Source organism: Protomyctophum bolini, assembly GCF_963924005.1.
Source record: "Protomyctophum bolini genome assembly, chromosome: 9".
Lineage (NCBI taxonomy): Eukaryota > Metazoa > Chordata > Actinopteri > Myctophiformes > Myctophidae > Protomyctophum > Protomyctophum bolini.
The window spans coordinates 17,671,777-17,687,296 of NC_137870.1; positions in this window are offsets into that span (position 1 = coordinate 17,671,777).

Sequence of the window (15,520 nt, forward strand, 5' to 3'; positions counted from 1 at the left end):
CTTGGTTTTCATTTAGGCCTAGTTTCCATTTAGTTTACGTCAGTGAAAAACGGTAGTCGACGAACATGTTTCATCTTAGTTTTAGTGGACGAAATCAACACTGCCATTCACTTCCCCACACAGATTTCGCCTGGGTATCAAACCGGGAACCTTTAGGACACAAACGCACTCCTCTGTCCTTTAGACAACCACTGCCCTCCCTGTTACACCTCAATTCGTTTGGGTTTTCTCAACTTCGGTTAACCGAAGTAGGAAACAGTGAAACCACAAATTGTTGGGTCAAATGAATCAACTGCAACGATATGGTCAATAACAACGTTGTATTCCCTCACTGTGGTTAAGGTTGTCACGATCATTACATTTTAGTTGATGATTAATTTTACAAATACTTGCCATTAATAATTTTATTGCTTTTCTTTTGGCATTGAACGTTCAAATATATAAATACAAATTATGTTTCTGTTAGGGCTGTCATGATCATACAATGTTTGTTGACGATTAATTGTGATTAATTATTTCATTGTTTTTGGCATTGAACATGGGAACATAACTACAAATTGTACAAAATCTTGCACAGGCTGCATGCAGGTATGACAAATAACTGTAATCTGTTACTGAATTGTACAAAGACATGACTGACATTGACCGGTACCAATAATCAAAATAAATAATGTAGTCTAAAAATATATATAATATATAAACTCCCCCCGGAGTATAAGAGACACTGGGCCGATGTAGGCTAGTTACTTGCGCAAGCAGAGCGCGCAAGTAATCGTTTCGCTTGGTCTCTTCGAAGTGAAGACAAGTTTTCTTCAACGGTGAATCTGTGCCTGGTTTGCTGGGACTAGTTACAACATTACGTCATCCTTGAGAGAGTACATGGTGTGTATATGACGTAATTTGTAACTAGTTACAAATTGTCTGATTTGTAACTAGTTGATTAGCAGTATACTGTGGTTGTAACTAGTTACAAATCAGACAATTTGTAACTAGTTACAAACTAGAACTGCACTCTGCCGAGTGCATACTTGCTTGTTGCACACTAGTAGGCCATAAATGGCCTACTAGTGCGCAAGCAGAGCGCGCAAGTACTTTCGACCGCTGGAAACTATCACATCTCGGTATCTCTGTGAAGGAACGTTTGAAATGTATAATCATTACGTGTAACTATTTGCTACCTAACTACTTTTTTACAGAAAAATGAATCATTGATATGTGATGAAAAAAAAGGTATATAAACTGAATTAAAATAAAAGTAAAATACAAAATACAGTAAAATACAGTATAATTATTTTATTACTTATTGTAAATTGTCAATTGTTTTAAATGTATTTCATTTTGTACTATAGTGATATTAATACTAAATCATGATCAGAGTAATATGTGTCTCTAACTTCAATTTCTGTAATAATACTTTCAAATTTGTTGAAATATACATGATCTAAAATACTTCCGAAATCTGTAGTTGGATTTGTTAACCAGATACCACATTACGTCATCGTTGAGAGCTGGGACCAGAGTACATGGTGTGTATTACCGTGGGCTCTCATACAGAGTATGTAGTTGTAATTTGATTAGCAGTATACTGTGGTTACTTGGTTCCAAAAAGTGACAGCCAAGTCTTTTTCAACGGTAAGTCTGTGCCTGGTTTGCTGGGACCAGTTACCACATTACGTCATCGTTGAGAGCTGGGACCAGAGTACATGGTGTGTATATGTATGACTAGCTCTCAGTGATGACGTAAGAGAAATGGTCATCTGTGTAATCTGGTCCCACCAGATACCACATTACGTCATCGTTGAGAGCTGGGACCAGAGTACACGGTGTGTATATGTATGACTAGCTCTCAGTGATGACGTAAGAGATATGGTCATCTGTGTAGTCTGGTCCCAGCAGACCAGGCACATATTTACAAATTACAAATCACATTACAACTACATACAGAGTATGTAGTTGTAATTTGATTAGCAGTATACTGTGGTTACTTGGTTCCAAAAAGTGAAGCCAAGTTTTTTTCAACCGTAAATCTGTGCCTGGTTTGCTGGGACCAGTTACAACATTACGTCATCGTTGAGAACCGGGACCAGAGTACATGGTGTGTATATGACGTAATGTTGTAACTTGTAACTTGTAACTAGTCCCAGCAAACCAGGCACAGACTTACGGTTGAAGAAAACTTGGCTTCACTTCGAAGAGACCAAGCGAAATGATTACTTGCGCGCTCTGCTTGCGCAAGTAACTACATACAGAGTATGTAGTTGTAATTTGATTAGCAGTATACTGTGGTTACTTGGTTCCAAAAAGTGAAGACAAGTTTTCTTCAACGGTAAATCTGTGCCTGGTTTGCTGGGACTAGTTACAACATTACGTCATCCTTGAGAGAGTACATGGTGTGTATATGACGTAATATTGTAACTTGTAACTTGTAACTAGTCCCAGCAAACCAGGCACAGACTGTATGTAGTTGTTCTAGTTACAACTACATACAGAGTATGTAGTTGTAATTTGATTAGCAGTATACTGTGGTTACTTGGTTCCAAAAAGTGAAGACAGTTTTCTTCAACGGTAAATCTGTGCCTGGTTTGCTGGGACTAGTTACAACATTACGTCATCCTTGAGAGAGTACATGGTGTGTATATGACGTAATGTTGTAACTTGTAACTTGTAACTAGTCCCAGCAAACCAGGCACAGACTGTATGTAGTTGTTCTAGTTACAACTACATACAGAGTATGTAGTTGTAATTTGATTAGCAGTATACTGTGGTTACTTGGTTCCAAAAAGTGAAGACAGTTACAAGTTACAAGTTACAACATTACGTCATATACACACCATGTACTCTCTCAAGGATGACGTAATGTTGTAACTAGTCCCAGCAAACCAGGCACAGATTTACCGTTGAAGAAAACTTGTCTTCATTTCGAAGAGACCAAGCGAAACGATTACTTGCGCGCTCTGCTTGCGCAAGTAATTACGTCATATACACACCATGTACTCTCTCAAGGATGACGTAATGTTGTAACTAGTCCCAGCAAACCAGGCACAGATTTACCGTTGAAGAAAACTTGTCTTCACTTTTTGGAACCAAGTAACCACAGTATACTGCTAATCAAATTACAACTACATACTCTGTATGTAGTTGTAACTAGAACAACTACATACAGTCTGTGCCTGGTTTGCTGGGACTAGTTACAAGTTACAAGTTACAACATTACGTCATATACACACCATGTACTCTCTCAAGGATGACGTAATGTTGTAACTAGTCCCAGCAAACCAGGCACAGATTTACTGTTGAAGAAAACTTGTCTTCACTTTTTGGAACCAAGTAACCACAGTATACTGCTAATCAACTAGTTACAAATCAGACAATTTGTAACTAGTTACAAATTACGTCATATACACACCATGTACTCTCTCAAGGATGACAACATACAACTACATACAGTCTGTGCCTGGTTTGCTGGGACTAGTTACAAGTTACAAGTTACAACATTACGTCATATACACACCATGTACTCTCTCAAGGATGACGTAATGTTGTAACTAGTCCCAGCAAACCAGGCACAGATTTACTGTTGAAGAAAACTTGTCTTCACTTTTTGGAACCAAGTAACCACAGTATACTGCTAATCAACTAGTTACAAATCAGACAATTTGTAACTAGTTACAAATTACGTCATATACACACCATGTACTCTCTCAAGGATGACGTAATGTTGTAACTAGTCCCAGCAAACCAGGCACAGATTTACCGTTGAAGAAAACTTGTCTTCACTTTTTGGAACCAAGTAACCACAGTATACTGCTAATCAACTAGTTACAAATCAGACAATTTGTAACTAGTTACAAATTACGTCATATACACACCATGTACTCTCTCAAGGATGACGTAATGTTGTAACTAGTCCCAGCAAACCAGGCACAGATTTACCGTTGAAGAAAACTTGTCTTCACTTTTTGGAACCAAGTAACCACAGTATACTGCTAATCAAATTACAACTACATACTCTGTATGTAGTTGTAACTAGAACAACTACATACAGTCTGTGCCTGGTTTGCTGGGACTAGTTACAAGTTACAAGTTACAACATTACGTCATATACACACCATGTACTCTCTCAAGGATGATGTAATGTTGTAACTAGTCCCAGCAAACCAGGCACAGATTTACCGTTGAAGAAAACTTGTCTTCACTTTTTGGAACCAAGTAACCACAGTATACTGCTAATCAAATTACAACTACATACTCTGTAGACTTACCGTTGAAAGCCCACGGTATCTGGTGGGACCAGATTACACAGATGACCATTTCTGATGACGTAAGTCATACAACATTATGTTTCTGGATTGTATAAAATCACGCAAATTTCAAAACGTTAACCATTAAGCTTAAAGTCGTTGTAGTATATAACTAAATAACAGAAATCCATAGTAACTGAATACGAAGGTGACATTGCCAAGGACCTCAGAGCCGACCTACCATAGTAACTGAATACGAAGGTGACATTGCCAAGGACCTCAGAGCCAAGGACGGTCCCAGGTGACATTGCCAAGGACCTCAGAGCCAAGGACGGTCCCATCCTAAATAAATACGCAAGTGACATTGCCAAGAACCTCATAGCCGACCTACCATAGTAACTGAATACGAAGGTGACATTGCCAAGGACCTCAGAGCCGACCTACCATAGTAACTGAATACGAAGGTGACATTGCCAAGGACGTTAACCATTAAAACGTTAACCATTAAGCTTAAAGTCGTTGTAGTATATAACTAAATAACAGAAATCCATAGTAACTGAATACGAAGGTGACATTGCCAAGGACCTCAGAGCCGACCTACCATAGTAACTGAATACGAAGGTGACATTGCCAAGGACCTCAGAGCCAAGGACGGTCCCATCCTAAATAAATACGCAAGTGACATTGCCAAGGACCTCACAGCCGACCTACCATAGTAACTGAATACGAAGGACATTGCCAAGGACCTCAGAGCCGACCTACCATAGTAACTGAATACGAAGGTGACATTGCCAAGGACCTCAGAGCCAAGGACGGTCCCATCCTAAATAAATACGCAAGTGACATTGCCAAGAACCTCACAGCCGACCTACCATAGTAACTGAATACGAAGGTGACATTGCCAAGGACCTCAGAGCCGACCTACCATAGTAACTGAATACGAAGGTGACATTGCCAAGGACCTCAGAGCCAAGGACGGTCCCATCCTAAATCAATACACAAGTGACATTGCCAAGGACCTACAGCCGACCTACCAGTTCAGACAGTCAGACGTATACATCTAAACAATGGACCCATCTACAGGTATACCTTCGAATAAAAGAATTAAGAAGAACAACATAATGACCATCAAAGCATTAAGTTCTTTAGGAGTTGGAAGTCGTGAAAGTTGGAAAATCTTAGGACAAGTAATTACTAAAAGTGAAGAACGTAAATACACCAAAGGAGACGGAGTATACTTCTTCTTTCGGATTTCAGACAGTACAGCAACAATTAAGGTAATAGGATTTAATCAACAATCAGACAAGTATTTTAATTTAATTGAAGTAAACAAGAGTTATTTCATTACTGACGGACAATTTAAAGACATAAATGCCATTTATCGTACTGAACGTGAACAATATGAAATTATACTGAAATCAAAGACAGAAATTATTCCTTTTGATGAAGAATTACAACTTGTGAAACCAGTGTTTACTTTCACCAGGATACCTGATATACAGTTTTTAAATGAAAGATCTGTAATAGACGTATTGGGGATTTGCATTCTTTTCTCAGAAGTAGAGATTATTGAGACAAACAATGGAGCACGTAAAAAAAGAGAATTACAATTACTGGATTCATCAAATACAAAGATTATATATACAGCTTGGGGAGATTCCACTAACATGGATACAGTACCTCCTTTCTCCATTTTAATTTTACAAGAAACGACCGTAACCAATTATAAAGACAAGAAGACTCTGACTAGTAATACAAATACTATATTACATAGGGACCTTGATATACCAGAAGTTCAAGAACTAAGAATATGGTTTGATGCAGAAGGAAAAAACAAATTAAATGAGGGACCAACAGAACAGCTTTCTTTTCATATGAACAAGTTAAATGACTTAGAGACGAAAATATTTATTGGTTATTTGGGGAAGATTATTGACTTTAAATTGGAAGATTCGCCGAACAAATTATGTCGAACCTGTAATGGATTGGTTTTTCCACTAGCGACTAAAGGTTACTTCTGTAGCCTATGTGAATTAATATCTGACAATTGTAAATCTGGATTAAAGATAATATTAAAAACGCAAGATACATTACTGGATGATAATTTTATCCAAAATCTTTGGATAAGTTGTCAACATGATATTATTTCCAAAACATTGGGTCAATTAGAAGATTACTTGATTGATTTAAATATTAATAATAAAAAGAAATTTAATGAGCATCTAGATGAATTAAAATCTGAAATCCTTATGTTTAAAATCTGCATGGAAATTGAAACAAATAACATTAAAATCACAGCGTTAAATATAAAAAAAATTGATAAAAAACAAAGCAAACTTATTGATTCTTTATGTAAATAAATATGATTACATATATACATGAACTTTGAAACTTTTTTCTAAATGATTTTTCTTTTTTCAACTGGAATCCACATACAACATCAAATACAGAAGAAGACAAACATAATCTCAGCCATCTCAACACGCCTTAGCCTCACTATTAGAATAGGAACATGGAATGTTCGGACCATGCACGAGACAGGAAAGACCATGCAAGTAGCAGGAGAAATGAGGAGATATAGCTTACATCTGCTAGGAATCAGCGGAACACGGTGGATCCAATCTGGACAACAAAGATTGACGACAGGAGAACTCTTGCTATACTCAGGACACGAAGAAACAAAATCCCCGCACACAGAGAGGGTAGGTCTGCTGCTATCCAAAACGGCTCAGGGGGGACTGATGGGATCGGAAACACATCGATCAAGAATTATAACAGCCTACTTCAGAACAAAGGAAATTCAGAAGATCACTGCAGGACGTACAAACAAGGAGGAGAGCAGATGTGGCATCAGACACCAGATCACCACCTTGTAGTTGCCACACTAAAGCTGAACCTGCCAGGAAGTGCTTGGACCAAAGAAGAGCAAGCAGAAAGTATAGATATCAGAAGAAACACTACTAAAGACTGAGACAGAAGAAGTCCGACATCAACAACTGCCGAACACGGTCAAGCAAGACGAAAACCCAGAAAGACTACACGGAGACCAACAAACAGGTAAAGAAAACTGTGGAACCCCAACCAAGCTGTAAATAAAGAAGGCCATCACTCAACTCAAGAACGGGAAGGCGACAGGACCAGACAACATCCCAGCAGAGGCACTGAGGGCGGACACAGATGCTTCTGTAGAGATGTTACACCCACTGTTCAAGGAGATCTGGGAGAAAAGGAAAATTCCAACTGACAAGCCCTTACATGGAACCCACAAGGCAAAAGAAAAAGAGGGAGGCCAAAGAACACCTGGGCAGGGACCTTGACACTGACATCAAGCAGTGTGGACTGACATGGAAACAGCTGGAAAAGAAGGCCCAGGATAGAGGACTCTGTCGAACTGTAGTCAACGGCCTATGCTAATAAATATTATTATAATATATACATGAAAAAACCTTTTTTTTTCCCAAGTGGAATTCATGATTCCATATACAGCTGCCAATCAGTAAAATTGGCCCAGGATAGAGGACTCTGGCGAACTGTAGTCGACAGTAAGTAAGTAAGTAATTTCTTTTTTTTAAGTAAGTAAGTAATTGAACAAGACCTACCAACATCGCAAACTGAAACACCACGGCCATATTCACAGGAGGAAAAACGTCAGTCATCAAAGAGAAGATGACCATTTCTCCTGTTCAAGGAGATCTGGGAGAAAAGGAAAATTCCAACTGACTGGAAGGAAGGATACCTGGTCAAGCTCCCCAAGAAAGGAGACCTCAGCCAGTGCCATAAAAACAGAGGAATCATGCTGCTGTCAGTACCAGGAAAGATCTTTAACAGGATTCATCAACAGCTGCCTGAGGTGAATTCTGAGCATCCGCTGGCCAGACACCATCAGCAATAACGACCTCTGGCAGAGAGCGAGGTTACCACCAGTGGAAGAGGGGATAAAGAGAAGAAGGTGGGGATGGATAGGCCACACACTCTGGAAGCCCAATACCAGCATCACAAGACAAGCCCTTACATGGAACCCACAAGGCAAAACAAAAAGAGGGAGGCCAAAGAACACCTGGCGCAGGGACCTTGACACTGACATCAAGCAGTGTGGACTGACATGGAAACAGCTGGAAAAGAAGGCCCAGGATAGAGGACTCTGGCGAACTGTAGTCAACGGCCTATGCTAATAAATATTATTATAATATATACATGAAAAAACTTTTTTTTTCCCAAGTGGAATTCATGATTCCATATACAGCTGCCAATCAGTAAAATTGGCCCAGGATAGAGGACTCTGGCGAACTGTAGTCGACAGTAAGTAAGTAAGTAATTTCTTTTTTTTAAGTAAGTAAGTAATTGAACAAGACCTACCAACATCGCAAACTGAAACACCACGGCCATATTCACAGGAGGAAAAACGTCACTCATCAAAGAGAAGATGACCATTTCTGATGACGTAAGTCATACAACATTATGTTTCTGGATTGTATAAAATCACGCAAATTTCAAAACGTTAACCATTAAGCTTAGTGACATTGCCAAGGACCTCACAGCCGACCTAGCATCCTCAAAGCACCACACCAGCACCGGTCTACCACCACCAGCTCTACCATCACCACCAGCTGCCAAGCAACTCACAGCCTACCTGCACAACCAGCCGCCAAAGCACCACACAGCCGACCTACCAGCTGCCAAGCATCTCACAGACGGCCTACCAGCCGCAAAGCACCTCACAGACAAAGATCTAGATCTGTAATAGCCTGTAGAACCGGCAGAAATCTACAGAACTTCCTAAACACTTATCTAAAAGTCAAACGTATACATCTAAACAATGGAACCATGTACATATACAAAACCATGTACAGACATGACTAAGAAACATATTTACAAAAATAAGCGAAAAGAATATATGAGAAATTACAGGAAATCAAAAAAAGAAATGAAAAAAAACAATGAAAATAAGCAAAAAGAATATATGAGAAAATACAGAAAATCAAAAAAAGAAATGAAAACACAAGAGGAAAAAGGAAGAGAAAAACGAAGGGAAATTTATCAAAACAATCAACAACAAGGAATTGAACGTCTTCTAAAAAGAAAAGATTCAAATTATAAAAAGAATCTGTGTAATAAAAAAAAAATATATAACCTTAAGAACAACGAAAAACGAAGGAAAATACTATGGGATATACGTCAAAAGAACAAAAAACATCAAGTTAAACTGACAATCACGGAGAAGAGAAGAGAGAAAATAGAAGAAATTAAGGGAAATGAAACACTGCGTTGTCAGAACATGATTGAAACTATTGAAAAATTCCAAAATGCAGTAAAAGAAGGACCTGTTTACATCTGTACATGTTGCCACAGACTTCTATATCGACAGACTGTCTCAATATTTAATGAGATAAAATACTCTGACGATGTTAAAGAGATAAACAACCTGACAAGATTGGTATTTGACCAGGAAAACAGAATAAGAATACCCGGAGAAAATGAATGGATTTGTTATACATGTAATAATAATTTGAAAGTTGGTAAACTACCCAGTCAGGCAGTGGCCAATAATTTAATACTTGAAGCTGTTCCAGATGAACTTATTGATTTAAACTCGATGGAAATTAGATTAATTTCTCAACGTATTCCATTTATGAAAATGGTTGTCTTACCAAAAGGAAAACAGAAGAAGATTGTTGGTCCTGCGATCAATATTCCTTGTGATCTCACTCCAATTTGTACTTTACTTCCAAGATTACCTTGTAATGCACAAATACTTTCTTTGAAGTTGAAAAGAAAATTGATATATAAAGGACATTACATGTATCAATATATCAGACCAGAACGAATTATAAAAGCATTAACTTGGTTGAAAAAAAATAATCCACTGTATGAGAATGTTACTTTCAAGGAAGATTGGGAAAAGGAATGGAAGACGTCGGATTCGAATATGTGGGAAGCCTTTATAACTGACCCTCAACAGGATAAACTTTACAAAAGTAAACCTAAAGATGTAATCGAAACACAATCATTAATATCAAAATCAGATACTCCTTTGGAAGATGATGATAAATATCCAATAATTGATAAAACAACTATCAATTTGTATCGAGAACAACAATTTAAAGTTGTTAATGTTAAAGGTGATGGAAATTGTTTGTTTAATGCAGTTTGTTATCAAATGAATTACCAGCATATAAAAAAGATGAATGGACCAGAATTAAGAAAACTACTTATTGAATACTTTGAAAAAAATCCCACAATAAATGGAATACATTATGGTAATTTCTTAAATAATGATAAGGATGAAACTCAAAATTGTAACCAAAATGTCCTATGGAAAGGTTATCTAGATGATCTGAGAAACAACGCCTGGGGTGATCATATAGCAATTCAAGGTTTAAGTGAAATGTTGAATTGTAACATAGAAATAGTTACAACATTATGGAACAAACCGACGACAATTGTTCCATCAACTAATACTGCAGATCAAAATATATGTATTGGTCTCATCGATCAATCACATTATGTAGCTTTGATAAAGATACATAAGGAACAAGTTACAGATGAAAATAAGTTTGACAACGACTACATGGATGACAATCAGGAGGAAAAATATCGTGGTTTACAATACGAATCATGTCTTCAACCAGAAAACCTAGAGACTGAAAAATACACTTTTTCCGTGGCACCAGGAGAAAGTGGAAAACCATTACACTTACTAGAAGATGAGAAATTTGAGGTAATGGCATTTCCAACTCATTACCCAACTGGAAAAATTTCAGGAATCAGGCCTGTTAAATTAACATTTCGACGTTACTTCCAACAACGTCTTTTAAATGTTGACACAAGATTTGCCAAAGATGTTGAATACCTACTTGCCAGTCAGTATGGTGTGGAATGCAAACAAGTATGTGACAGTGCATCGATCATGTTACGACAGACGAAAGGAAGAGAAATTAAAGGTCTAACTATAAATGCAGGTTTTTTAAAAAATAAATATAATGTTGAAGGATTATTAAGAAAAGATCAGGCTTATAGATTTTTGAAAGATGTCAGAGGTTCGAATGTATATTGGCAAAGGACACTATATGATCTGCTGGGTTACCTACGTCAAAAAGATATACCTGCCGTTTTTTTGACATTATCATCAGCTGATCTTCGATGGCCAGAAGTTATACAGATCATTGCTCATCAACATGGAATCAAATTCACTACTGAAGACATAATGAATATGAGTTTTGAGGATAGGAGCAAATGGTTAAGAAGAAATCCTGTGACTGCTGCAAGACAATTTAATTATAGATTAGAAATCTTTATACGAGATTTTATAAAATCTAAATTAGGACCACTAGGAGAAGTAATCGACTTTGCTTTCAGAATCGAATTTCAAGCAAGAGGTTCACCTCATGCTCATAGTATTTTATGGATCAAACATGCTCCGAAACTAGATGTAGATGACGAGGAAAAAGTGAAGAGATTTATAGATGAAATCATAAGCTGTAGTTTACCGGATGAAAATGAAAAACCAGAGTTAAGAAAATTAGTAGAAACATTACAAACACACGTTCATTCATGTGCATGTAAGAAGAAAGGAAATTGCAGATTTAATTTTCCAAAACCACCAAGTCCATTCATTATAATTGCAAGGGAAACAGATTCGGATGAGGAGTTAAAACGAGCACGTACTCTATTAAAAAAGGTAATAACATTCATACATGAAGACCAACTATTAGACAATATGCAGTTGAATGAAATGTTAAAATTACTTGAAATTACAGAGGACGAATACAAAACAGCTTTAACCGTTTCAAAGAGAGGAAATACGGTTATACTAAAAAGAAGACCAAGTGAAATATGGATCAATAACTACAATCCCGATATTCTTATGGCATGGAAAGCTAACATGGATATACAATACATTACAGATCCATACGCCTGTGTAATGTATGTAGCCTCATACATGATGAAAACCGAAAAGAACATGGGACAACTATTAAAAGTTGTATCAAATGAATGTAGAGACATGAACTTCAAAGATCAAATAAATAAAATAAAATCAGTATTTCTCAACCATAGAGAAGTTTCAGCACAAGAAGCAGCATACAGACTACTGTCACTACCTTTAAAGAAAATGAGCACTAAGGTAATATTTATAAACACTAACTCTAAGAATTCTCGGGTATCCATGATGAAACCATTGAAAATTATTCAAGATATGCAAGATGATGAACAGGATATCTTTTATTCTAATATTATCGAGAGGTACGCTGCAAGACCAGATATATTAGAAGATATTTGTTTAGCAGAATTTGTTGCTAATTACAATAGAAAAACGAATAATGATGACATAATAGAAGACGTAGAAATTGAAAAAAAAGAAGAAAACCAAAGAACTAATTTTATAATTCTAAAACATGGACTAGGTATTATGTACAAACGATGTAAAGAAGCTGTCATTCGATTTCATAAATACAATAAAGAAACAGAAAAGGAAAAACACTTCCGTGCTGAGTTAATGTTGTATTTACCATGGCGAAATGAAGAAGATGATCTAATAAGTGTATACAATAATTATGAAAACCATTACAATACCAAGATTGATGTCATTTTCAAAAATGAGAAGAAATACAGTATAAATCCAGAAGCAATAGATGCAGCTATAAGGAACCTTGAAACTAATGGTCCACCGGAACATGCTTGGGAAAATATTGCTCCTTGTACAGAACACGAAGAAATACTTATACGAAAGGAGGATGAAGAGACGGAACGTGAAATAAGTCAAGAGGACTTGGATGCTAATACAGAACTTGTATCTAGGAATCGAAGAAACTACACAGGGGATCTTTACAAACAAGAAGTCAGGAGAGATATATTATCTCATCAAGAATATTGTAAAATGATGAGATCATTGAACCAGAAACAAAAACAATTAATGGATTTCCATCGTCAATGGTGTAAAAATGCAGTTGTTGCTTTAAAGGAAGGAAAAAAACCTGTCCCATATCATATCTTCCTTAGTGGATCAGGTGGAGTTGGAAAGAGTCATCTTATTAAACTGATCCATTATGACTGCATGAGATTATTCAAATCAGTTAACTACATAAAACCCGATGACACTATTTCTATGATTACGGCATCGACAGGAATAGCAGCTTTTAATATTAGAGGTGTGACACTCCATTCCGCTTTATCTTTAAAATCATCGAGATTTGGAAATAATTTCTTACCACTGAATCAAGAAAAGGTAGCATTACTAGAAAATTCCTTACAAAATCTGCAATTATTAATTATAGATGAAATTTCTATGATTGGTGCAGACATTTTTCTCCAAGTACATAAACGATTAAGTCAAATTAAAGGCACAAATGTTATCGAGAATCGTTCAAAGGTACAAGAACTGTTTGGCAATGTATCTATTTTAGCCGTTGGAGATCTATTCCAATTACCACCAGTAATGCAAAAATACATCTTTCAAGGTACAAGTAATGAAATGGCTAATATATGTGGTAATGGATGGGATTCATTTAAATTGTTGGAACTTAATGAAGTAATGCGACAGAAAGATGATTTGAACTTTGCTGTAATGTTGAATCGCGTCAGAGAAGGAAAAATGACAGATGAGGATATCCAACTATTACAATCAAGAGAAATAAATCCTAATGATGATAAATACCCAGAAGATGCACTTCATGTCTTTGCAGAAAATGCATCTGTCGATGAACACAATAAGTACAAACTTGATAAACTAAATATTACTATTTGTCATATAAAGGCAGAAGATAGTAAAAAAGATAAAGACACACGGTTATTTGATCTGGATTGCACAAAAAGTAAACTATCACAAACAGGAGGTTTACCAACAACACTCAGTATAGCAATTGGTGCACAAGTGATGTTGACTACTAATGTAATGGTATCTGATGGATTAGTCAACGGTATCAGAGGACTTGTTGAGTATATTGACTTTGAGAAAAACGACACCTATGTTACAGTAATACTTGTTAAATTCCAAGACAAAGATGTTGGTCTTAATGCGAAGTCTAATAGTAAATATAAAAATTACCCAGAAGCAGTTCCAATATACAGACATGAAGCTATAATTTTCCATGGAGGCAGAAGAACAGGATCAACAAATAGGTTTCAATTTCCGTTGACATTAGCTTGGGGATTAACTATTCATAAGGTTCAAGGTTTAACTATACAAGAGATTGTCGTATCTATGAAGGGCTCACGTTTTAACCCGGGACAAGCCTATGTAGCATTCAGTCGAGTGAAAAGGATAAGAGATCTATATATACTTGATTTTAGTCCTAAAAAGATCAAAGTAGATAAGAATGTAGAAAGAGAAATGATACGATTACGACAATCACCTCTAGAAAATCCAAATATACGGAAGATAACTCAATTACCATTAAAACATTCATTAAAAATTGGATTGTTGAACATCAGAGGTTATCTAACACATTTACAAGATATAAACTCAGATTCCCAACTCGAAATGTTGGATCTAATAGCTTTTACTGAAACACACTTAAATAAAAATAATAACATTACTTTTAAATTAAAAACAATGAACACCAATTACAAAACAATCAGGAATGACAGAGAATCTGATATAGGTGGGGGAGTTATGTTTGCTATAAAAGAAGATATTGCCATTGAAATAATTCAAAAAGAAATCGAGATATTAGAAAAAGTAGAACACTTATGTATACATGTAAAAAATAAAGATCTATATATCATTCTTATGTACAGATCACCTAAAACAAACCTTACGGAATTAAACACATTTCTCAAGAAAATGGTAAAGTATCTATCATCTCCGACTTCCACAATTATGATAATAGGAGATTTCAATGAAGACCATTATACTGAAAAAGATATAAATATAAAGACCTTCATGTCAAGATTAGGCTTTAAACAATTAAATACAAATCCAACTACAGATTTCGGAAGTATTTTAGATCATGTATATTTCAACAAATTTGAAAGTATTATTACAGAAATTGAAGTTAGAGACACATATTACTCTGATCATGATTTAGTATTAATATCACTATAGTACAAAAATAAATTACAAAAATGAAATACATTTAAAACAATTGACAATTTACAATAAGTAATAAAATAATTATACTGTATAATATATTTTAATTCAGTTTATATACCTTTTTTTTTCATCACATATCAATGATTCATTTTTCTGTAAAAAAGTAGTTAGGTAGCAAATAGTTACACGTAATGATTATACATTTCAAACGTTCCTTCACAGAGATACTGAGATGTGATACTTTCCAGCG